Source organism: Takifugu flavidus, chromosome 2 (genome assembly GCF_003711565.1).
Source record: "Takifugu flavidus isolate HTHZ2018 chromosome 2, ASM371156v2, whole genome shotgun sequence".
Classification (NCBI taxonomy): domain Eukaryota; kingdom Metazoa; phylum Chordata; class Actinopteri; order Tetraodontiformes; family Tetraodontidae; genus Takifugu; species Takifugu flavidus.
The window spans coordinates 13,963,854-13,989,743 of NC_079521.1; the positions used below are offsets into that span (position 1 = coordinate 13,963,854).

At 43.8% G+C, this 25,890-nt stretch overlaps 2 long non-coding RNA genes across 4 annotated transcripts; both read right to left on the reverse strand.

Annotated features, from left to right (window-relative positions):
* Positions 1-1,963: 1,963 nt before the first annotated feature.
* LOC130521789 (uncharacterized) lies at positions 1,964-8,617 on the reverse strand. The gene is made up of 2 exons (XR_008949453.1): positions 5,743-8,617; positions 1,964-4,006 (listed from the first exon to the last, which is right to left on the reverse strand). It is a non-coding gene; the product is annotated as an uncharacterized LOC130521789 (long non-coding RNA).
* Positions 8,618-8,619: 2 nt separating this feature from the next.
* LOC130521787 (uncharacterized) lies at positions 8,620-22,505 on the reverse strand. 3 transcript variants are annotated; one of them, XR_008949452.1, is made up of 4 exons: positions 22,365-22,505; positions 21,587-21,865; positions 11,346-13,934; positions 8,620-8,712 (listed from the first exon to the last, which is right to left on the reverse strand). It is a non-coding gene; the product is annotated as an uncharacterized LOC130521787 (long non-coding RNA). The 3 variants fall into 3 exon arrangements; XR_008949451.1 differs by lacking the exon at positions 8,620-8,712 and having other exon boundaries at positions 10,091-13,934; positions 21,587-21,848; XR_008949450.1 differs by lacking the exon at positions 8,620-8,712 and having other exon boundaries at positions 10,091-13,934.
* Between the last annotated feature and the right edge of the window lie 3,385 nt (positions 22,506-25,890).

The following is a 25,890-nucleotide window of genomic DNA, read 5'->3' on the forward strand; positions in this document are numbered from 1 at the left end:
TCCTGTCTGTCACAGAAAATGATTGTAGTATTTCAGAAGCCGTCCCCGCCCCAGGGGCCTCCAAAAGTCGGTCATAAGGATACGGAACCAGCAAGAAAATGCACAACATCCCTATCTTGTGATGTATTTATTCAGTGTCATTTGAATATCATCTCAGCGTTTTCGCTGCCGGATGGAGATTATAGCCAATTACCACCGAACAAATCTGGACGAGTACTGAGTACCAACGTCACCCTAATGGAAGGATCATCTGTAATGATCATATTTTGGTCAGCTGCTGGATGTTAGGATGAATGTGTATATTAAAAAAAGGGTTTTTTATTTCAAATCAACAGTGACCCCCGCCTCCCGCAACATGCTGCTCTCTGCTTCTGTGCCCCCATCGCTTCGGTGCCAGTTCTCTGTAAAGTCATTAATATTTGATGTGATCACGGGCCTCCATAAGCAAATTTCAGTCCCTAGCAAGTTGAGCCAAAGCATGATTAATTTAGTATTTATACCCTGACAACCCTTTAAACAACACAGGGGCCCCCAGCCACAAGGCAGAGTCTGAAACAAAACTAGCAGCCCCTAAATCATAATCAGCATTCAAAATGATTTCTCTTTGGGGATGATATTTCTTTCTTTTTTTCATAAGTGTGTAAAGTGGAGAGTCCTGGCTTTGATGCTTGGCAGGTAGAGGTTGTTTTTGTTGTTGTTGCATAAAATAAATCCTTGTATCTCAGCTGCAAGGCTAAAAGGAGTTTGCTCTAAAGAAAGAAAAAAAACTCCAGAAAATGCTGCTGCGTTCAACATAATACTAAAGCCCCTTAACCTACTGACCACCAAGACAACCTTGCTGGTAGAGAAACTCCATCAATAAATCAAAACATGGCTGCCCTTGACCTGCAAATCACAGATCTTTGATATGAAGGCTTCTGCACCTCATATATTAAACAGGCACAGAGGAGGTGAAGACAAGGGCTATTTCTGGGCCCATTCATATTCCTGTCCATGGCCTGACCACAAAGCTGCTTCATTTTTGCCATTTTAATCTGACGGGTGACGTGTCAGCGGTTCAGCAGCCATGGTCGGTCCAGCAGAGAGGAAACACGCGGACAAAAGAAGAACATTTTATTAGATTTTCTGGCCACCTTCATAATTTCTCCATTTTAATCTGACATTCCAGGCAGAAATATTTCCTATATCATTTTTGCCCTCCAACTATCCCATTGGGATCCTGCAGCGTGACCCTGATGTGAAAAAGCGCTTCCTTTCATTGTTTTGCCAATTGTGGCCAGAGAAAACCTGGTGCAAATTCAAACATGAGCTGCACATCATATTGATGTAAAGATGTTATAAAGAGCACGGGTTTTGGCTGAGGTGTGTGCTGGGATGTTTACACTCTTTATTCCCTATCCCTAGTTGCCCTCTCCATGTGTGTCTGTGCACGTGCGTGTCCTTAGTGTACACCATTCGCAATCCAGTTAGGCTACACACAAGCCATTAAAGGTAGATTAAAGGTAATCTCTGCACAGACGCGCTGGTCACAGCAGGCCCCGCCCTCTGCCCTCACCCCACTCATTGATTGGTGGAGTGATTTGCAGCATGTAATCAAATGCTCTGTGACAAGCTGTAACTGAGGTTAAAGACGGCAATTTAATTATGTGTCAGAGGTCACATTAAGGGCTGACCCCTGACCTACGACCACAGGGGCGTCTGATTAGTGGCAACCTTGTGTTATTTCTGTAAAGTGAGCTGAATTACACCAGTGCACAATAACAGGAGGCCCGTGTGCAAACTTGGGGGGGGCTGAAAATGCAAGTTAAATATCTTCTCGTGTCTGGGAAATGATCACAGCCTTTACAGACAACGATTTATAGGAAATGCGTGGGGAAAATGTTGACGCACAAATTCGATTTGTGTTTATCTGACAAGACCATTTCAATTAAAACTGGAATTAAGCCACAGATTTGGAAAGACATTTGGTAAAAATTTCTTTTTATTAGTCCAAAAACAGTCAGTCACAATTACAAGCTATTATTGCAATTAAAACCTCGCAAACAAAATCTATTTAAGTTTGACTGCAGTGGATTAACTATCAATAATAGATACAGTAAATGCTGGATAACACGTGAGACCTGAACTGGGCTTCTGCATCATAACGTAAACACAGAGATAGTTCTCTCATGACCAAGGGGATGTTCTGCCGATGATTCCTGGAAGCTGCTGATGTTCTCAGAAGACCTCACCTCAGATGACCCAAACGACTGACAGCCTGTGGTCAAGCTTATTTTAGCACAGACGTATATAGAATCTCAGATCCTTCGGATTATTTAACAGGACTACGTTTAGAAAAAGCCAATTCTTCAATATACACTAAGGTTAGCTAACTGCACGCTCTTCTGTATGCTGTAATTTCCTTATGTAACCATATCTGAGTAGGAGGGTTCCAACAGAGTTACGAGTTGTCAGAATTCCAACATGCACAGCGTAGAAATAGAACCAAACTCATCAGCCAGCTGATTAAACACAACATAAAAGTTCGGCCCATAAACGAGGCTCTGGTCCTGCAGAGGAATCGTGCTTCTCGGCATGTTGCAGGTTTGTGCAGCTGCAGCCCTCCTGCTGCTTTCTCCCCCCCGAAAACCTCTTTAATAATTACTCACGTGCATCACTTATTACTATTACTGACTAAAAGAAATGCATCTCGCCCTTTTTTTACGATCCTGTGAAAGAGTACAAAGTCGTTTTGTTGTGTCATTAGGCTCCTGGGTCCCAGCCCCTGTGTTGGTGCCTGTAGCCAGCCCCGTATGCAAATGATAGGGCAATTGTAGAAATACAAATATGTACCCACGGTCCACGCACCCTAATGGCCTCCCTCCCTCTGCTCAATGGCTCATTTAGATATCTGCTTGGTTTATTATGTGAATAAGTCACGCCTGGCTTGTTACGACCCTCTAGGTTCCTGTTTCTGCTGCGTAGCTGAGATGTGTGGCGCTCAATTAGGCTGCCTGGTTCGCTGCGTTAACCCTTTCCGCCAGATAAGCATATTTGTCCTCCTCCCTGCAGCCAGATGGGGTTGGTACAGTATAAGGGTGGTGGTGCCCGGGGGGTGGGGTGGGGGTCCAGCCTGGGATCAAAAGATCAATCCTAATACAGTACCACTGAGATGACCTCTCAGATGTAACGAAGGTGCCATCTCTCACCCTTGGGGCCTCTTTGGGACCCTCCCACAACATGAACCGACCTGGTATCTTTAAATGAGCCGACTTGCCCGCCCTGGAGGTAATTGCATTAGTTTATCAACACCCGACACAATTTATTACAAGCTGGGGCACCGGTAGGATCCCATTGTTAATTTTCTCTGCTTGGTGGTGGGGAAAAAAAGAGGCCTTTGTGCTGAAAAAGTTGAAGGAACGCAGCAACACAGAGGTGAAATCCCACTTTTATTAACAAAGGTGCAAATCTGCTCTCATACCAGATGACTTATCCAGTATTGCTTTATATTAGATGACCTTGTGGTGTCAAATAATCCCTTAAAACTTTATATAACGCCAGCCTTAATGGATGCGTAAATCAGATTTCATTACGCTAAAACAATATTACCATTCCCACTCTCCGGTGCAGTTCTGTGGCCAGGGGCTGCCTCGTGCCTCCCTCACATCTGTATGTATTATGGATCTGTCTGAGGTAATAAACAGGCCCTGCTCTTATTTCTTCTTCCTGCTATCATTATTCCTCTCCCCTCAGATGGATTACAGCCCACTGTGCAACATGTAGATGAGTGGCTCCTCTGATTGCCTTATGGCGATCAGACTTTGCATATTTACTGCTCATGAATCACTGTACACAGAAAACCCCACTGCGACGTATTCCGAGGCCCCTCCCCCGCCGCTCCAGCGTTGCTCTTTTATACTTCCTCTGTCATTCAGCTTCATGTTCCCTCCTCTTTCAGCTGTCTCTCTCTCTCTCTCTCCCTCTCGACCGTCCCTGGGCCTTGATCCTGCTCCGTGTGCACTCCCAGCTGGTTAATTAAAGCATGTATTATTAATACCGCCATGTCTTTGTCCATCCTTCTTCCCTGTTCTTATGACTGCTACATTAAGTTTAAATTGTTTCGCTGTAATTCCCTTTTAATGCTCCTGTTATAATCAGTGTTTCTGGGGCTCGTGCACAAAAGAGGGCGAGACGGTGTCTGACATCACTCTAATGTAGTGTTTGATGTGTGGCTTGCAGACTGCAGGCCCCGTAATTAGATCTGCTTTACAAGTCAAATGTACATATAAGGGCCAATCTGCAAAAGATGCGATTCATAAAAGAAAGTTGGCAGATGTGGTTGCTGTCCTGGCGATGTCTCCGAAGGGCCCAGAGGAATGCTCATCGCCTCCTTATGGCCTAATTCTAACAGCTATCCATTCCCCCGTGAAAGCTGATCATAACCCTGAGTAGAACATCTGTGTGATTTGTGTCGGATTTTGACATTTGAAGACTCGTGATCGTCTTTTTTCCGCTGTTTTAAAGGGCTTCCCTGCGAAAAGGTGAGCTGGAGTAGCATCGGCTCGTTTCCCTGCTGTAGCTCGTGAAGTCGGTGCTTTTGCGATACGTTCGGTGATTGCAAGCGACAAAACTGGCCGTCCCTGCGCCGAGTTTAGCAAATGAAGTTCTGAGCACTACACATCTGTCTCCTGTCCTCCTCTGCCGGTACGGTCTAATGAAATGGCGCCGATGCGTTGCCATTCATCAGTCACAGAGTGATTGGTCCACCGTTATTGATTCGAGCAGGCCAATTGGCTGGGAGGGTGCTGTAAACTGCGCGGTTTCAAACCCGCATAATTCATAGTCACATGATGGCTGTGGAATGAGATGGTAAGTGGCAGAATGAGCGTAGCGACAATAGATGAAGGGGACAAATATAATCTGGCAGATGGACGGGCTGGGGATTGGATTGGCAGTTTTTGATGTCCTCAAAGCGATTATCGGGGCGGGGATGATTAGTGGCCCTGTAAAGTGAGTGGAGGGTGGGGTTTATTTCCTCCCTGTATCCGGGCTCCGTCTACGCCAAGACAGATGTTTTGCATGAGTAATGATGCGGCGACGATGCCCGAGCGAGGCCATGTCGCAACTAGGTAACAGGGGCGGAGGAGCGGGGCCCCGGTAATATCGTAAAACAGTGTTTAAATATTTTAATTTCATTTGTCAGAGGGGCCCCTCCTTTGCACTCCATTACCCTGCCAACCATCCTTCATCAGCTGAACGAGTGCATTATTCATTAGCACTAATTATTTTCACATAACGTCTGCCCCGATATATTTAACCTCCACATTACACCCGGGATAATGGCCTTGTAAAATTGAATAGAGAGAAAGATGTGGAGTTGGAAAGCTCATTTAAGGAGCATAAGAGAGCGAGGGAAAGAGTTAGACTGGTGCAGAAGGGTCTGTTTTTTGTGGTGTGTATATGGGGGTTGGGGGGGGGGGGGGGGATGAGAGTGTGAAGCACTTTGGGACATAAGCACCCAGAATTGATGGGACATTTGTTCCTGTCTGATTTGCATGGCAGGAGACGATTCTGGTGCTTCTCAGGCTGAAGCAACAAGGCATGCATGCAGGGGGGTCAGGGAGCTGAGATCGGCTGTCCTTGACCTGACACTTGACCTTAAGTGACCTCAGAAAGGGGACATATCCCGTCGGACCTCAGTGAAAACGCAGGTGGTTAGCGTTCAGTCAAAAAAAAGAAAGCGAGGACGGAGGAGGATCTTACCGTATTTCTGCGCTGGCTTTCTGCTGCAGGGAAAACGAACCTCCACCCACAAACGCACAAGCACAGGCAGCGTTCAAGCGCATCAGGACAACTGCAAATTCAGGATGAAATGTTTTTGTTTTATGCCCAAATTGACCGACTTTTTTATTCATTTGACTTTCCTGGAAAGAAACCACAATAAAAAGGGCAAGATCGCAGAAACCAAGACGTTAAAAAGTATATTTACCAGATTCGTGTGAAATAAGGACTTTCCCAGTGTGATTAGATAAAACATGTCCCCACTTTTTGTTACTCTTGCTCTCAGATTTCCAGAGTAATGTTGCAGCCCGGCGCCTCTCCAGGCTATGTTAGCGACTGCTTTGTATGCTTGATGCTGGGTAATTGTGCTTCATTTTGACGAGGCGGGAAAAAAAAAAAATCTTGTACGCCCAGAAGGCAGCGCTGGCAATGTGTAAAGTATCTGTCTCTCTGACATTTAGATTTGCCTTTTAAAGATGACATTTTTCAAAAGTGGCGTTTCTTCATATGTTTTCTAGAGGCGACAAAATTGTTCTTTGACAATTCCGCCTGTGTGTCGATACAAGTGTATGATTTATCCAGCTTGAAGCTGTTTTGTTTTCCTTGATAATATAGATTTTATTCCATGATGCACTTGAACCGTCACTGCCTGGCACTGTTATAAGTGTGTATTCAGCCAGACTTCCACACATGACTCTGGGTTTCTCTTACAAATGCAACAATTTAGAATTTGGAAACAGCTTAAAAAGCAAAAACTAGTGATTCTTGACAGGCAGAAATACCCTGACAGCTGTATCGTCTGGCGGAGAATGAACGGCGCTCCGAATGCACACGTTACTGCGTATTTTGCTCATCTTGGAACAACTCCTTTGAACCTCTGGAGATTTCCAATTACTGCGCTCTGCTGCCTCGCAACAGACCTTTATCCATTCTGCAAACGAGCGTGCTATCCCTAAATAATTTCCTCAACAAGGATGGCGCTGCACACCATGAAATATTTACAACTCAATTTTCCTGCTCTAGCCGACTTTAGAAAGATCCATAATTACATGATGATCCACAATGTAACTCATTTGGGGTACTTTGGGAAGCTGAGTTCTTTTCTTGGGTTAATGCTAAATCTGTTAGCGCATGTGGGAAAATGTATTTTAAAGAGGTTTTGGGACGATCTGGTTTAGTATTGATATCAGGGTCTGTTGCAATAATGGGCAGAGGTATGGAGAACAAGACAACACAACTATCCAAGATTTAAGATGATTTTGTTAAGAAAACAACATAAAGTGGCTGTAATGTGCTCTGAAAATGCTGGTTAGTCTCACCTCTGGATATACTCACCTATTTCTCTGTAATTGCGCAACAGTAGAACAATAAGAAGTAATAGAACAGCATTATAAAGCCACACAGGTGTAGATGGGGTTGGATTATGGCTCAGTGGTCAGAAATGTGGGGTTAAAGGTCACTCCATGTGCGGCCGCATCGATGCTCAGAAGGGGCATGCGTCAGGTATATTGGCGTTTCATAGCTAAGAAGAAAGGGTGTTTGTGCGCGATACGCAAGGTCATTTGGCTAACACGGTACTTAGATGGTCCATAAATGAGGATAAGTAAATTATCCGCACAGGACTTTACGTCACATTGTGTGCCGTAAGGGCCGCGCTTCACATTTCCTGCCCTATACTTGTCCAAGTTTATAACTTATAATACAATTTAGAAAGCCCTATCTCAAGGTTTTTTAGGAAAGTCGGCCATAAACTATCCCGTAACTACTGGCTTTAAAACCAATAAAGTTAAATGGAACCAGTGACATTTTTAGTATTGCGCCGCTGTAAGTCAGCCCTGCAACGGCGTGTGTGTGAAGAGCAAAATGCCAAAACAGCCGTCAGTCACACGCCGCACGGCTCAATGAGGTTAATGACGCTGTTGTTATCCTGCGACGCCTGGTGATAACTGGAGAGCTGAAAGGTCAAAGTTGTCGTCCGTCCGTCTGTCCGTCCGTCCGTCCGTCCGTCCGTCCGTCCGTCCGTCCGTCCGTCCGTCCGTCCGTCCGTCTGTCTGTCTCTTATGTCCTTCACATTCCCCATTTTGTGATAAATTCCCATCTGAAGTATTCCTGAAGACTTTGCCCAAGGAGGTGTAATTTAAATAATATCCGTCATTGTGCTGCTGCCAGAATGAGAATTATGTCTGTGCTAATATCTCATCCGATAGGCAGGAAAAGCTCCTGAATAACAAAAAATGCAATAATTCACCCGACCTTATTATCAGCCTAATTATAACGGGGAGTGCAGTCGTCCTGCTTCCACGCTTGACTTTTGCACGAACTGAGCAAAACAATCATTTATGGTAATTCTGCCCCGGATGCTCGACGGTCATTCGTGCGCGGACTGAAACGGGTTAGTGTCACCAGAGAAACTGGGTGGCGGACACAAGCTAGCAATTTCAGCTTTCTGTTTTCATTAAAAGGGCCAGGTAACCTTATAAATATTAAACCAGTATACCAATGTTGGCATCGCATGCAAAACTTCTAGTCTTCACAGTATCACAAATTTAATGACCACAATCAGCGGCGAACATTTTACCTCCATGGACGCGGAGGTCTCAGTCAGTCACAGACACACTTCTTGGTCATTCTCTATTCATTTGTGGAGTGTGTTCACCCAGTGTCAGGGTCTCAGCAGTGTCATTCCCTAATGACTCCTGCCTCCTAGCCTGCTGTACGAGGGAGGCCCTAATTAGATTCTCATGTGAATTTAATGGACTTGCTGCCTTTGGTCCTCGGAGAAAGTGGCCGATGCTACAGCAAAGGTCCCTCCGCGGTCCCTTCAAAGAGGAGCTGCATATTTGTGTGTGTGTGTGTGTGTGTGTGTGTGTGTGTGTGTGGGACCAAACCCAACGAAGAGTAGCAGCAATTTAATATGCGCGATGTCTCTTTGCCGGCGAGGCCTTCATGAGTCTGAAAAACATAAAACAAACGATACCTTTACCATATTTACCTCCACTCAAGGTAAAGCAACAGAAAAAAATGACTGCTGTTACCAGCGGTGACAAAATCTGTCAAAACCTGTACAAACATGCAGATGCATGTTCATTAATGTCACCATATTTCTTTCATACTCACCAGTAACCAGGCTTAAACTGCAATTCTGTTGGTGCATTAGAACATTTCAATACAACTATGCTGTATTTCCAGTTGACGGACTAGATTGCTTATGATCATCTGTTTGTTTTAACACTCGGTTTAGAACATGAACATAGATTCATTCACTGAATTACCACTATCCCAAAAGCTGGAGTGTGAAGGCTGGGATCCGAACCCCCGGGTGACCTGCTGGGAAGGCAGCTATGCTCAGCAGCATCATCATCCTGTTTAACGTCATCTAAACACACAGATCTAACTCAAGTCTTCCTCCATGCAGACAGAAAAGCAGTTTAATATTCTACTTTTGTCTCTGCGCATGAGCCACCATTTGCTAAACTCTTTCCACTTTATATGTTCACTTTTCTGAAGTGAATCCTAATGAGGACGGACATCTGGACACGCCTCACTACACAGTGTCGAGAGGAATGGAACCTTTGTGATGAGCCTTTGCCCCCAACCCCACCAGGACACATAAAACCATAGCAGAGGCCCAGTTAAAGGGCTACACGGGGACATAAATCAGTCCTTTCCTGTCCTACTCTCCAATTTGCATGCCGCCAACACAAAGAGGCTAATGATGTTTACAGGAGAGACGCACAAAGACAAAAGAAGAGAAAAACAAAGGTGGACAAAAAGCGGTGGGTTCTCAGTATGTATGGAATGGAGTGAAACACAAATGTGCTCAACTGATATTTCTCTGGTGTGACCATTTTGATGTGCACAGTATTTAGGATCTCACACAGGCTTTTATTGGGAATTCTCAAAAAGGAAATGCAAAGAAATCGAGACCGCCGATGGGAAAAGGCGAGATGAAGAGGGCTGTGAGATGGGAGTCTGGGTAGTTTTATCTGGTGGGGGGGTGGGGGGTGGAAGGATCTGTCTCTGTTACAGAGAACACGGCCCTGTTATTAAAGCCATTCATCACTGGTTGAATATTCTCTCTTTAATGGGCTCTGTCGTTAATTACCCAAGTTTGTCAAGATAAGGAGTCGGGGGCTCTCTGTTTTCCTGCCCTGTTACCCCTCCTACCCCCACCCCCACCTAGCACACGCACACACACACACACACCACACACACACACACACACACACACACACACACACACACACACACACACACAGGTTCACAGATGGTAATGGGAGCTTTAATTCCATTCAAATGTAAATTTGAATAAATTTGAATTGTTGTGGGACTGAATGAAACTTTGAACTTTGATTGTTTAGACAACTGTAGGAAGAGAAAGTCAAAGGCGCATTTTCTTTGAAATCATCACTAAGCTGCGAAACTGTCTACTGCTACCTCTTGAAATTCAATTAATAATAATAATATTAATAATAATAAAAACTCTAATATATCAGGCAATTTCAAAGACACTTCATGAGCCAAATTATGATTAAAATAATCATCAGTTGCTGCCTGTGCACATTAAGCCGGGGTTTTAGTGTGAACCGGTTCATTTATTTGTTAAATATGTGCCAAATGTGTCAACGGCTGATATAGAGAGCTGTTTGACAACAATATCCTCCTCCTCCTCCTCCTCCTCCCCTTTGACCCCAACCAGCCTCTTTTGTGATCCTTTTATAATCAGCCACTTAACAGTCTGGCAGAATGGAAGCGCGGCTGTAAAACATTTACAAGGACACTCGACAGGACGCGCCAGCACCTTTTGTTTAGCAATTAGCTGGTGTGTGAACGGGATGAGAGAAATAGGATGAGAGAGCATCTGGTAGCATCATAGCCAAGAGACAGAGAGAGGAGGCGTGTGGGGGGGTGGGGTGGGGTCCACGGCCCATCAGTAACAGTAAGGATAGCACCACAAGGATTTGGGCTGTAAAGTTTACAGTCGGAGGAAACTGATGTGGATGTGAATAACGCAGCACTGACAAATATGATGATAAGAGACTCAGAGAGTGCTGTGTAACAGGGGCCTATTTTTTCCGCACATTGCTGATTAAGAACTGGCTAAGTGTCTGTGCAGACTCCCTTGTGCGCCATGCAGCACAGGCAGAGTTTAGTATGCGTCCCAGTAGGGTTTCCTTTAGTACCCAGTCATTTACGTTGTAGTTATCTGAAGATAGAATAAATGCAAGGCGGCATGACAACCGTCCCATTGATCCCTTTGGCCTGATTAGCTCACCAGCGTTCCATCCATGCAAACTAATCAGATACCATTGATCATGGAATACTTTTTAACGCTTCCCGAGGCAATAATACGATTTTTCTCAAGTCAAATTACGGGTTAGTTATCTGCTGTGGTGTGACGCCTGACGTGTGGGAGTTGAACATCTCCTCTGAGATGTCTCGTGGAGTCAGTTCGATTCCAAATGCCAGATCTGTATGACAGTAATCATGATAAAGTTCAATCTCTTTGCTGAAGCGTCACTTCTAGTCGCCAGAGTCGTAATGATGATAATAACAATAAATACTGGTCTCTGTGTGTAACTTACACTTTTGTCCAGAAGAGGTTGCTGTGTTTCCTGCATACAGCAGGAGGTGGACACATACGACATCCCAAACGTCTCTTTTTTAAGACAGAACAAGAAACAGAAGTAAAAATGACAGGAAAAAGAAGAACTCTCGTGCATGTTTGAGCTTAACTGTTTTGAAAACCAGGCAGTCTACAGTCGCATCAAAATGACAGAAAACAACCATAAATAGAACAATGAAATCAAAATATGTTGTATTTAACATGAGCTGCAACCAAAATTGGAGGCTGGGCTGGCTTTATTTGTTGGCTTTTGTCCCCCTTACACTGATCTACTGCTAATTGATTATTGATGTCATTCACATCATTGACAGTAGGGGGCAGAATCCATACATTGACGAGACTGCCATTATATGCAGGTCAAGTAATTACACTGTGATGCTTATTAACACACAGGCTTTGCACAGTAATATTCTGCGTGTTCTGGAAGGCTCGGACATGACCAGTTTAGTTTCAAAGAACAACAAAAGACTTCTGAATGGATACAACAAAGAAAGGCCTGGAATATATCCTGAGAGTTGAATATTCCTCATATTCTCCAGCAATATCCAGCTTCATGAGCGCGAACAGCTGTGGGAGACGCTCTCTGATACCTGCGTTCCCGCGATGCCGGTGATCAAACGCTGTGAAAAGCACAACATCTCTCCCTGTCTGTCACACCCTCGGGCGAAACATCAGCAGAGCAGCTGGAAAATGCTCTCATGACAGAGTTAAAATGTCCCGATTAATATCTGACTACTCTGCTTTTCTGTGGCACTCCTCTACGTCTCTGCTCCAGCTGCGAGGCCGCCCTGTGATCTCCGCGTTACTACATCAGCAGGGAATCTGCCACTGGTTTCAGGAATAAGAAAAAAGGAGATTGTTGATTCCTGCCAAGACATTTTCCGGCTCTGAGAACTTGGCTCACCTTTTGTCACAATATTAACTATAAAGCGATGAACCGCTGCCGCCCTGACGGAGCAAACATTTATGTCTTGTTTCCCTTTAAAACAAAGTTCAGAACGCTGAGTGCAGCCTCCTCATCTACAGGCAGGCCTTAATGCGCTTGTCACATCATGTCCAGACATGTCAGGAAATAACGTTCCCAGCTGTAATGTTCCTGCTTCTTACCAGCTAATGTCTCATCCATCTGTCCATCACCTCCAAACGGGGCTTCACACGCGATGCCAGGCGACTTAAAAGCCTGGCTAGTCAGTCCTAATTAGCCAACGCCTAATCAAACAGCACACAAGGACACACGGTGGACTGTAAAACCTCCTTTGTGGTTGGCATCGGAATGAATGAATAATTCCAATCTTTTTTTTTTTTAGTTTTTGGGCCCTCTTGATCATTTTGTTTACAGGTGAGCCCTAAATTTTATCCGAGCCTTGTGGATAGATGGGACAAAGGATTCGATTCTTTTTGGCTTCACTGGGTGAAACGGGTCTGACATTTAGAAATGTTTTCCTTCACGGTGGTGTAATAGAAGAGGAAAGGTCCGGAGGAATGAGGACAGGACAAGAGACAGGAGAGGATGAGACAGCGGGAGGCGGAACAGCCGTGTCTCCTCACTCTGTCTATCCCTGCACCCTGAAATATTGAAAAGCTTTTGTTTTGCCTAGTTAAACATGCACTGATGTGACACAAACTGTGAACAATGCCATTTCAGACACACATGGGAATCCTGCCTCTTTATAATTAATGAACGCAGCCACGCCCCACAGTTAGCTCTCAACAAACAGCTGGCGCATACTTTAAAACCACTCAAATCAAATCATTTTAACAGGTTGGGGGGGTAAAAAAATGACAAAATTAACAATTTGTTTTAACGATGGTGCCATTTTTGTTTTGTTATTGCTAAAATGGAGTTTTTCTGAGTGCAAGTTTATGTTGTTTTGAGTCCAAAGGGCAGAATCCTCACCGATTCAGTCAGTAGCTTTAGTAAATCTGTGAAAAGTTATCTGATAAAAGTTTTTAGAAAGTCATTACAGAGGCTATAAAGTGCAATTAATCATAGTTCCGTGACATCAGTTATATATCAAACACTTCCGAAGCTGCTTCCATTTAAAGCTCTGTCTAAAACCAGACTTGTTCTTTAAGGCTGTCTTTTATGTGGGCTTTTAGCAGACGCTGATCCTAAATTTGCTAACTTATATTCATTAGACCTTGCACAAAATAACAGGATCAATATGAAAATATTCCCTATTAAACAGCTAGAAGAGGATTGAGGTATTATTCACTGCAGTAGTTATTGTTTTCCCTCATTAGTTCACACAGAAAAGAGATTTGATTTTTAAAAAGATGAATATACTAACATAAATTCCCAGCTGAATTTATTCTCTCATCTAAAGAGGGTGCTTTAGTGACAGCTGATTTTCCTCTGGAGTTTCTTTACACACCAGGATGCACAAATGTGGATTCTGACATGTTCTGCAGACAGTTACAGTGAAAAATTCCAGAATCCACACGATGGGATCCGCAGCTCAGCAGTGGAATAAACAAGGTCACGCCTCGAGTGAAGCAGTGGAGGCGCTGGGCTCCTGCCCTGGGAAACGTCCACTCTGTTGGTGACCTGGACCCCAAAGACAGAGACAAACAGAGATTCAAAACACACGTGGATCATTGAACGGTCAACACAGACACACAACATTATGCATGGCATGAGCATGAGTTACACATGTCTCTTGCAGACTGGCTACTTTCGTTGTGTTTCTTCCATTTACAACATTTAATCAAACAGCAGAAAGAGCTTTAATGAGCAGTATTGAGGTTAACTCACTAACTAGAAGAACGGCGCTGGTGACTGTTGTATTTAAGCAGTCCACCATCAGGAAAGGTCACGCGTGATGAATAAATGATTCCATCGTCACCACGGGGAACCTGATTTTTACTGACATTCAAGAAACATGCTTTCATAATGTGAAAATGTGTGTGTCAGCAAATTAAAGCTCTGATTCTGGCCGTGCGTGTGTGAGAAAAAGAGAGGGAGAGAGAGAGAGAGAGAATGTGACTGTCTCAGATAAAACAGTCCGATACACAACAGCCCTGGGACGCTCCAACCATAATTGTGCAGGTGGCATTTTAGAACTGCTCGCACAACAGGGGTCAGTTTCTCTTCAGGTCAGTGAGAATGACATCATCAAACTACTATTAACTCTGCAAACAATTCCAGTCCGGCTGCATGTGTATTGACAATGGATTCCTTCAGAACAAAGAGCGGGCTTTGGGGTTGCCCTCAATCTAAACCCATAACCTCAGAGTGAGTGACTGAGAAATGTCCGTCTCGACAGGAAGGACCGCCAGCGAAGGAGGCAGAGCTAAAAATGGCAAACTAAAGCACTTCCTGCCTTTACTGTTCACTTCAGACGGCTTTCATGGGTTTTGTTCCGCGCTACTTCCATATTGACCACGGTGGGACAGACCCTCCAGACAAAGTCCTTTGTGTCACTTTACCGTTATCCTCTTCCCTATCTTCGCTGATTAACCCTTTAATGGGATATTTCCGCATTGTCAATCTGTCCTGTGGCAAACCTTGTGAGTATGACCTCTCTGGTGTGGCCTTGTTTTAAGGTCTGAGCTCCACAGGCAGCCAGCAAGTGCACGAGGGCAAGGTGTGTATTGACATACACACATAAGGAAAGCGTCAGGATGCAGTCCGCTCTTTTTCTGTAATAACAGCTAGCAGCCCTGCCGCTAAATAATTAATGCGGTCTAGCCAATACAAAGTGAACGCGTGCAGGCTGCACTCTGCATCGCTCCACATCTCATTCTATATCTCCCCAGATAGACGAAATGCTCATGACTATGCTGATATTTGCTTATTTGTGGGAATAAAACTTGGATTATTACTGTGTTTAAATAGCGTAATGTGATAACAATAATGTTGCATCCCACACACATGCACGCGCACACACACACACACACACACACACACACACACACACACACACACACACACACACAACACACACACACACACACACACACACACACACACATACACACACACACACACACACACATACACACACACACAGAGCGCTGATGGTTTATGTTCATTATCAAAATGTTGGCATCATTAAGAGAGGTGCCAAAAATGACAAAGGTTGGAATTGATTTTATTAATGAGAGAACCAAATTGTTAACGATCCCCCCCTCCAGGTTGGCCCGCCCATCGAGCGTGCGCTGTTTTTCTCGGCTGTTTTCACAAGCAACAGCCTTGTTTGGCATAACGGTGCAATAAAAGCAGGGGAGCACGTCGGGGGTTACGGTAGGTGCAGTCACATGATCGATAAGCTACCATTCTGACCCTCCTCTCTTTGCCCCTTCCACCACTTTTCTTCCTTTCCCCCCATCACCACCTTTCCTCCCAATCAATTAACTTTCCCAAGTAAACGGATCCGTCCCTACGCTCACTGCTCCCTGATGAAAGTGGATATTTCTCCTCCAACTCCTCCTCCCTGTCCCAGTCAAGTCGGGGAGAGTAACCGCACACCCAGCAGAATGTTACTGTTCTTCGTGCCGAAGTAAAAAAGGCTAAATAAAGAGCGATGACATCTTCTGTGCAATCTTCATCCTCCATTCTGACATCATGACCTCTGAAGGGGTCACAGATAAAACAGCAACCACCCTGCGGCCCTCAAAAACACACACTTCATTGTTCATTTATAACACTGCTTTCAATATACAAGATCCACTTTCTTTGAAAAAAAAATGCACATCTGCTCACTGTGGTTGATTTACACAAACTAGAATGGAAATATAAGAAGATTACGTGAGTATATATGAAATAATACTGATCAGACCTCCTCCTCCTGCTCAGGAACAACCTGAGATGATACTTGAAATGTATTTTTCCATCAAATATGGGACCATTTCAAATATTGAGAGTGACACAGCTCAATTTAAATTAAACATAAATGAAGTGCGTGTGGTTTGGGGTGGGGGGGGTGGGGGGGGGGGTGCACACTCTAAATGAACCCACTTTTCCATTATCTTGCCCGCTCAAAGGTGACTGCAACAGAAATTCCCATGAGTCCTTGAGCTTAAAATTGGCCATTCTTGCTATACCCGTGCCACCGAGAGAGGAGACGCAGGCGGGATCAATCCATATCTCCTGCGAGCCTCCGCAACATGTCGTTATGCTTGCTAATCGGATTTAGAGACAACAAGTGAACGCGCAGCCTCTCCGGGCCGTTTGCTTTCACAAATGGATCTGCTTAATATGAGAGATTAATAGACTACTATCTAATCTTCTCTGCGATTGAAGCCGTGATCTGGTTACGAGGAAACATGATGGATGTCGAGGTGGTGGGACGTGAGGGCCGCGTTAACCCTTTTAAGACTGGCATTCCAGGTTTCTTTGCAAGTTATTAACTGTTGGAAGATAATGCAGCGAAGCAATTACAACAACCAGGCTGTCTGCAGGGCCGTTTGATTATTAGCGGCAGTATGCAAAACGGCTTCCTTTGGCTCACAGCTGTGTCAAATTAGAATCCGAATTAATTTTCGGAGGTTGCAAGAAAATAATTACGCTCCTCTTGAGGATTTCCCGTGCACTGTTAGTCTCACATCTCTCAATTGAAACATTGTATTTGTAGATGCAGAGCATGAGGTCTCATTGGATAAACAAAAAAACCAACTCCATTTCTTTGCATGTTGGCCCAAAAGATTCCACTGTACTGTACAAAATGAGCATTTATAACCATCAGCGTGTATACGTGCAAGAGCACCAGCAGCTTCTCATTATAAAGGGATTCTAATAATCTTTCCTTTTTGATAGTGCACATTTGAAAAAAAAAAAAAATTGAATAAATGAACGAACCCTGTGGTCGGCAGGAGATGACAATTAAGTTCCACTTTACATAAAAAAGTCCTTCCCATGACGTGTCACGCATTGCTGATGAGGCTGTCATGATGATGGTGATGATGTATTTATTAAACTCACATCTCCACGTGGCTGCGAAATCCCCCTGGCAAACACAACATTCACAGGTTTATGAGACGAGACTCTGAATGAAACCCACTCTGTATTTTTTTCTTTCTGAAGATAATTCACAATTAAAATATAGACAACAGCATGAGCCTGTTTGTAGTTCCTACATCAGCTGCTTTAAAGAAAGAGCAGAAGAAGGAGCAACATCATTGCGGCAGCCTTGTGTAAATCACAGAGTAAAGCTGTCGTCCCCAGCAGGGCCTTGTTAGTCGCTGCAGAACCATAATGGTTTATGCCTTACAGGCAAACTAATTATCAGGTACTTAACAGTCTGGACCTTCAGTACATCTGCCGCAGAAGCTGGGGAGGGTCTTGAGGATCGCAGCCGCCTCCATCATCTCATATTCTGCTACATTCAACGTCGTGCTTCTCTTCCTTCCCCTCTTTATTTTCCTGCTCCTCTCTCTGTGCATCTCCTCTTCAATTTGCTCTCCTCATCTTTCTGCCCTTCCGTTTCTCTCCTTGTTCTCTCAGGGAGGCAGCTGGGGGAAACTGGCCCTGGGATAGAAGCTCGGAGCTTGCAACCATATGCCAGATATTTTCATTGACAGCGCTTGAGTTAAAAGCAAGGCACGAGGAAGGGTCTTGCTGCAGTCTACTACGACGTAGTCGCTAAGTAGGACATTTACCTGACAGTGGTTTGTCTTCCCCTGTTGTGCTCATGTTTGAGTTCCTGAGTTCCCCTCCTATCCCACAGCTAAATGCTTTCGACGCAGAACTGTTCGCATACGTGCACGCAGCATGCTGGCAGGCTGCTGAGAGCGAGCTGCTGCAAAGCAACTGCCACAGCTTGCTCATTAGACGGGTTCAACTTGAACCGAGGCCAAATACCTGCGGGTCATAAAGTCACTGATGTAACAGGCATTGTAGCTCACAGATCCAACGTAGTGCTTAAAAGATGTACATCTTGTTTTGAGGGCTCCTTTTTTGATCTGTTACCCTCCCCGGATTCTAAGTTGTCCGACAAACAGAAGAAACACATGGAAAAATGTGGTGCCAAACCCTAGGACGCATCGTATATATGCAAGCCAGACCACCTGCATGACAACCTGGGACATGAGAAACTGCAAAACAACCTAAGACGTGTTTGGATCCTCCCTCGGTCCTGGAATCAAAAATGTCCAACACGTGCGTGAGTCCCCATTATAGAGATAAATGTTAAGTCCGTACATTTAAAAATAATTGCTCGACATATCGGTGATGATATTTTCAATTTAACAAGGTACATTTATTTTTTTCTAACACATCTCCATCCCATTTACCAGCACATGGTTTCCCAGGAGGAAGTTCAAAAAGTAGCCTTCATCTCCCATTAACCTGCTGGGTGAATAAATCAAAGTTCAGGGCAGAGAGGAATACCTCAGTCTCAGCCGTTCAGATAAGAAGTGCACCCTACACCGGCTCGTGCCCTGCAGCTCAGGGATATATGGATCTGCACAGGCTAATAGCAAAGTATTGACAGGGAAATGGTGTGCTTTTCCTGCCCCTTCATGCTGGGGAGAGGTCCCAAAAGCAGATGGCACCCACTTTGGGATGAGAAAAACGGACAAGAGAGGATGAGGTCAAAATTGACAGGGATTTCTTATGATTCCAAAGAGTCGGAGCCTTCTCTATAGGATATTGAAGCAGAAAAAGTGTCAATGCTTGAAGCCTGAGCCTTCTCATTGCTGGTTTCACTCGTTAGGAAAAGTGTTTGATGGCCTTGAATAGAATTTTCAGTCCATGCTTGATGGATGTCAGTTTTGAAATGACCAAAGAAACTATTCTTTTGTTTTCTTTACGCCAGCACAGAGAGGAACTGTGCCAAGCTACAAAATACTCAATCCCCCTTGAGCAATACTTTTTACTGACAAGAGGGAATCGATCAAGATGTAGGCCGTGCTTCCATTGGTGGTCTTTAATGCTGGAGTCAGTAGGTTATCGCTGCGGGCCCTGCACCTTGTTCTGAGCGCCCCCTTTATCGAGCACAACCAATTCTTCTTCTGATGTTGCCGCCGATGCAGGAGACGGGGCCTAATGGCAACACTTCATCAACCTCAGAGAAAACACCCAGAAAAAATGGAACCTCTGACGTCAGATAAAAAAACACTGATCCTCTTCAGGTGCTGGACCAACAGGGATAATTTGGCTGCAGATCACAGAAGAGAGATGTTTTGCTTGGCTGATATACATAGACAAATGTAAAATGTGATCAAAATAGGCAGCAGGTGACAACACTTGTCATTTGGAGACCTCGCAATACTGCTATATGGCCACTAGGGGTGGAAAACGCTAATTAGCTAATTAAAGCTAAAAGACTGAATGGATAATAAAGAGAATTCCACCCAGGAAAAGCTAATAAACTCGTCCACAAAGAAAGACACACGGGACAAAATGCCTGTCAATGTTAATTAAACATCCAACATCTCAAAAATAAAGAAAAATGTTTAGTTTGATTACACTTACATTTAATCTACACAGTGAATCTGCATTTTTCACCATCGATCATGTCAAACTCCAATAAAACACTCTGGACACTCAATTCTTTTAAGTATTAATGTGCAACAGGAAGGGAGACAATACTCCATCAGGCTCACCAAATGCTTTGTTTCCACCAAATTACAACCTATACGAGCAGCTTTCCACCTGGACACCAAGTACTGCGTCGGGGCCTGTTGATGACCGTGATTACCTGCCTGACATCTTCAGCAATGCCGAGAGAGAATGCCAAGGTGGCCCCGCAATGTTTGTGTGGGACATCAGAGTTTTGTGTTGAAATAATTAGCCTGTTTAGCTGCCATCTGGGCTCTGGTTGCTGGCGTGTGGTGCAAGCCAGGTGCTTCAGGGCTAATACCACAGAGAGACATCTCCAGCAGATGTTCATGGGCAGAGCGAGACGCCCTGGCACAGATCTAGAATCAGATAGCCTTTGTACAAATCTTGAAGTCAAAGCATAGATGAAAATATGGATATTCCTGTGCTCTCGAATAAGCAAAAAAAAAAAAAAAAGCGGAAAATTAGAATAAAAGTATTTTCCCACACGTGAATCTTTTTATAACACAAACCCTGCCGCTTCCAAACAACTCAAATAAGAAACAGGGTTATCTGTGAGCAGCAGGCAGCTCTTAATTGGTTTCCTACCCCTATATACGACTTAAAATCTAAAAAAAGGACTAATCATTTCCAGCAGATCATAGGCCAGTAACTTGATAAGGCCGCTGGATTTACTCGATGAGGTAGAAAGTTCCTGAGCAAGCAAGCGCGCGTGTGGTTGTTGTTCCCAGAGGGCTGAGAAACCGTATCTGCCCTGGAGGAGCATCCTCTTTGGTAAGCACTTCTTATCCAGGCCATCACTGCAGGCCGATAGCAGCAGGGTAATATCCAGTAACTGCAGCTTTATGTGTGATCCAATATTCGGATCAATCCCTAAGACAGGAGGATCGCCATTAACCCCTGAGATCTCTCTCTCCTTCTGTCTCTCTCTTCCTCCTCCCTCGCTCTGTTCCATTATCTCTACACTCTTAGAACTCTGTTCAGTAAACATAAAGAATGACTGAATAAATAAATGAACAAAGTTTTTTTTTCTATGCAATACACATGCACAGATTTGCGTATGGCCCTGCACATCTGTATCAGGCTTGCATGTGCGTATGTGTCGAGAAAACTAAAGAGGCAAGTCATGAGGAGAGATGGCGTGACGTGCATGGAGTCAGTAGGTTTGGGATTTTGTTTGGAACTGCCAATACTTTGGGGAGAATCGCCTCATACATCGTCCCGTGTGACCGAGCAGAAGAAACACAGACTGAAGCAAAGACATACAGCTCTCGTGGCACAATTCTCTGCTCTGAATTGAAATAGACAGTGAAAATAACAGCTGCAAAAAGTATTGCAACATGGGCTACTATTTTCAGAATTTGAAAAAAATAAATAAATAAAAACACTACAAACAAGGACCAACATATGAATATGGATGATGGCAAATGCGCACCATGTTTAAGGATTGTTTACTTGCAGCAAATATCAAATGAACTCACATAAAGACAATCTAAAATACAACAACAAATACACATAATCAATTGAATTACATTCAAACAACACAACAGGGGTCTCTAATTGGAATCTGCTCAAATTCTTATTGACTATATTTAATAAAATTTTTCTATTAACAAACTAAAAAACGTGAACATAACTGTAAGTGACTTGTCTCAAGCAGCTTAAGCCAAACTACAAGTTAAAAAAGTTTCACTTACCACGGTTGTTTTTAGGAGGGTCAAGACCCCGGAGCTCCAGCAGGAATTTATGTAAACACCAGAGGCCACGATGCTGCTGACCAAGCTTCACAGCACCACAGCCACAAACGCGGAGCCGGAAAGCCATTTGGGTGAGCGTGCAGCTGCTCCGTTGGCGGGACTGGAGGACCAGCCGTGGCAGCAGAGACAACAGGACAGGCGGGCAGGGTGAGGAACAGAGCCGGAGTGGGCTCTGCTGGAAGGCTTTTTCGCCTCTCCTTCCCTGAATGAAAGCAATCCCTACGAGTGAATGGGTAATGAGAGACCGGCTCCTGAGATTTTAGCTTTCTTAATCATGTTCATAATTAATTCAAGAACATTGATAATTTCATTACATTCTTTTTGTCTTATCAATAAATGATGTGCCTGCACTTTTGGTCTTGTGTATACGAGAGAGAGGGAGGAAGAGAGGGAGAGCGAGGGACAAGAGGAGTAATACGGCACTAAAAGCACTGGAGATGGAAAACGATACAAACAGGGAAGTGGTAATTATAATCGTTGACCAAGCCACTGGCAACACAATATGATGTCAAGTGGCCACAAATAATTAATAAGGCCTTCTGTTGTGTATGTGTTTGTGCGTGGGGTGAGTGTGAGTGTGGGGGAGGGTGGAAAATGTTGCCGGTGAACAATATTTCGGCAGTTCTCTGTTATTGGCAAAACCCAAATGATACACATCCACTAAAATCATCCTGTTTTCGCCAACATGTTGCTACGCACACTCACATCTACTCCTCACCTTTGAGCAGAGGGTGCAGGGGTTGGCTCTGTTATATTGCCCTTCCGTTGCAACGAGGGCTCAGGTTTCAGGGACATTAGTACTGAAGTCCTTTTTGTCTCCATCTCCTCTTGTATCTTCACATGCCCTCTGTCAGCAGCCCCCTCCCTCCCCGAAGAAAAAAAAGAGAGCAATTTATGTAGGGCTCATATAGGTTTGAGCTTTTTGGCAGCAGGAAAAATGAGATAATATGCATTTTTAATAGGTCATCTTCAGTAACTTCAGAATCTACAATGGCATGCCAAGAGGTTAACCTCTTGGCATGCCATTGTAGATTCGGTGCTTTATCAGTCCAAGTTTCAGGTTAAAACCAAGCTCAAAATAGGACTAAGAGGAGTGAAAGGATGGACTGGATATTACCGCCTCCTAAAAATACCGCCAGGAAGAGTGGAGTCGGGGGGGGGGGCTCTGAATCACAGCTACTAGACAAGTAGATGAATGTTTGAACAGCCTGACTTGACAGTGAATGAGTGATCAGACTCTCCAAAATCCAGAATGGTGAAAGAAGATGTTTATTCTGATCAAAGTTGCTTCAATAATTTAACAATCTTCTCCAAAAAGCACCTGGAGACATGTGGGAATTTCCCTCAAAAGCATTCTGAATGCTGGTAATGAGCTAAATTTAAAATATTATCAAAAATACATGTATTTTTAAAAAACTTCAAGATCAAATCAAAATGACATGATTTCTGTGCTCCTCTTGCAAAACTATCTCATTTTGGTACCTTTGTAATGGATTTCCAGCATGTGACACATACTGCAGTATAGATTGGTAAAGCTATACGAGGCATTAGAGATTCAAGTACTTTATGCCCTATTTATTCCTTATTTGCCACGGGCCTCCTGTCTTGAGATATGACCGGCTCAACACAAGAAACCTTTAATAAAATAAAAAAGTAAAGAGGGGACAATAGAGATTTACAGCCGCCATTTTGGCAGTGGACTTGATATAAGGTGTTCATAACAAGTTTTGCATTTTATTCCTGGCCCCTTACACACATTTTAATCATTTTTTATGTGATCTATGTATGCAGCACTCATCCTCTCTGTGTCACACCACCTCTCCAATGTGTTCCTCTTAAACAGATTGCTACAATACTTGTAATGATGGTTCTTCCCAGCTGTGCTGCAGGAGTGAGAGGAAGGGGAGCAGCAGGCTATAGCATTACCATAATACCCACTCCCTCCCTCCACTGTCCCAAGGGCCCGTGTGGGGCTGCATGGGGATATGGGGTACCTCTGCTGTGGAGGGGACTCAACTGGCTGCTGGTCCTGCAGGCTCTTTGCATGTGCGCGTGCGTGTGTGTGTGTGTGTGACAGGATGGAACCTGCCTGTGGGCGATGTAATAAAAGCGCCACACACTGCTGGTAGTGATGGTGGCAGTGCTGCTGTAGCTGCAGAGGAGAGGATAAATATAAACCAGGCCTGCATCAAGGAGACGGCCCTCCAGTCACAGCCTGACTTACATCCTAATAATTAGGCCCCTTTCCAATAAAACAAGGATTTGTAGCTGTGCATCTATTTTACGTGTGTTTGCTGCTGCAGTGGGGGAGAATGCTGGATCTGCGGCTGAAGCTGTGTGGGTTTAACTGCCAATGTCTCAGCTGAAATTATTTAGTCTTCTGGAGCCTATAGGATACATTTTAGTATAACTTGATGAGACCACACAACTGTCCTGATAAAATTAAAATTAGTGGGGCACTTCTCAGTTCATGCAGCTCTTGCAGACCTTGAATGTGTGCACACTAACTCCCCTCTCTCTGATAGTGGCTAATCAATAAATGAGGTCTGCGTGTTATCTTTAACCGCCTGATGTGCACTGCCTAATCTTTTTACCTCCCTTTTTAAATACATATAGGCTGGAGTGAGTTGGCACTGACGGCACATTTTTAAAGAAGGTGATTAAATATGTTGCCTATGTTATACTGCTATTGATAGAGGGATTGTGAAATTGAAATGGGGGGCGCGGGAGGGTAGTCTAGTCAAAGAGGTATCAGGCTAATTAAAACAAGCATTTGTCAGAGATTAAGCCTGAGACAGAAAAGGTCATCTGGGCACCAGAGTGCACTGTTTCACTGCTGTGCTCTTAGGGCAGTCTAAACCTTTCCATGTTAAATGGTAAAGATGCTATTTGCCAGAGATGGGGGAGGTGATACAGATCCCCACCAGTGGCAACAGTGACACCCAGGTCATTGGTTCTTCACTGTCCATTACACATGCTGGTCAAATCTGGCAATCCCTGTCATTTAGGGATGAAAAATAAGCGCTCAAACAAGATCAATAGATGTAGCCGTCTATACCAGCAGTGATTAATTGACTGTCACCAATTAATGACTGGCCGGTAGCAAGCAGTGCAATCTTGATGAGGGGGGAGGAAAGGGACTTGTCAGAGAAGGTGTATTTCTTTCATTTCCATCCATTATTGGTTATTCTACAGTTAGTTTTCCATTCATAAACTGTTTCAGTGAGAATTTTAAAGTTTATTGCATGTATCTGAAATGACCAAGACAAATATGGACACATTGTAGTAGCAAACAACTATAAATAAAAATCATATGCAAAGTATTTTTTATTTAACTGACTACATGGAGCATTTACTTAGCTAACTGTGTGCATTTATCATGCATCCTCCCTTGAAATCAGTGATATTGCGGGAAAGGACTGGGGGAAATATAGAAGGTTGTGGCCCATTAATACTCTGTTGAAAACAATCAGTGCACAAGATGTAGTTGCAGCGAGTCAATTCTAATCACATTACATGCTGAGAAAACGTCCTGGTTCGAAGTACGATGAAGCTCAGGACATGTTGGTTTGGATGTGAGTAATGGCTGTGGGGGGGTTAAACTGGAGTGGGTGTCGTTTGGAATGTTTGGAGTGGAATTATGATAATACCGTCATTATAAATTTGATAGTTCACTTGAGACGAAGGCTTCCAAAATATTACATGGCGCTCGCATCACAGATGGGCATAAATTACGTTGGCATGAAGATTAGCTTTGCTGTGATGATCATTTTAAGAAAACTACTAAGATAATTAATACGAGAAACATATTAAAGCATCATGTGTTGCGACTGGAAGCAAATCAGCACATTACAGTGTGCCCATATGCTTAATATTAACACTTTATTGAATGTGTAAAGGAGTTTATTTGAAAGGGTCTATATTTGTTCATAAGCAAATGTACACACTAAAAGACAGTGTCTGTATACTTCTGCTGCATATCTACAAGGGTAATTTTTGTTATTTTTACTTCAGTAAACCTTTTGTCAACACTGCTCTCTGTATCGCGAGGAATACGTCTCCTTTTCCCAATTAAATGAGTTCTCTTTTTTGTTTTTTTGCCATTAAAACACTTTATAAAACACTTTATATCACTCAATCCATGTACACGGGAGACTCAGTGGTAAGTATTATCTTAACGTTCGGACATCTGTCAATTGTAAATAACATTTGTGGTTTGGGTTTTATGAGAAGATGCCATTTTT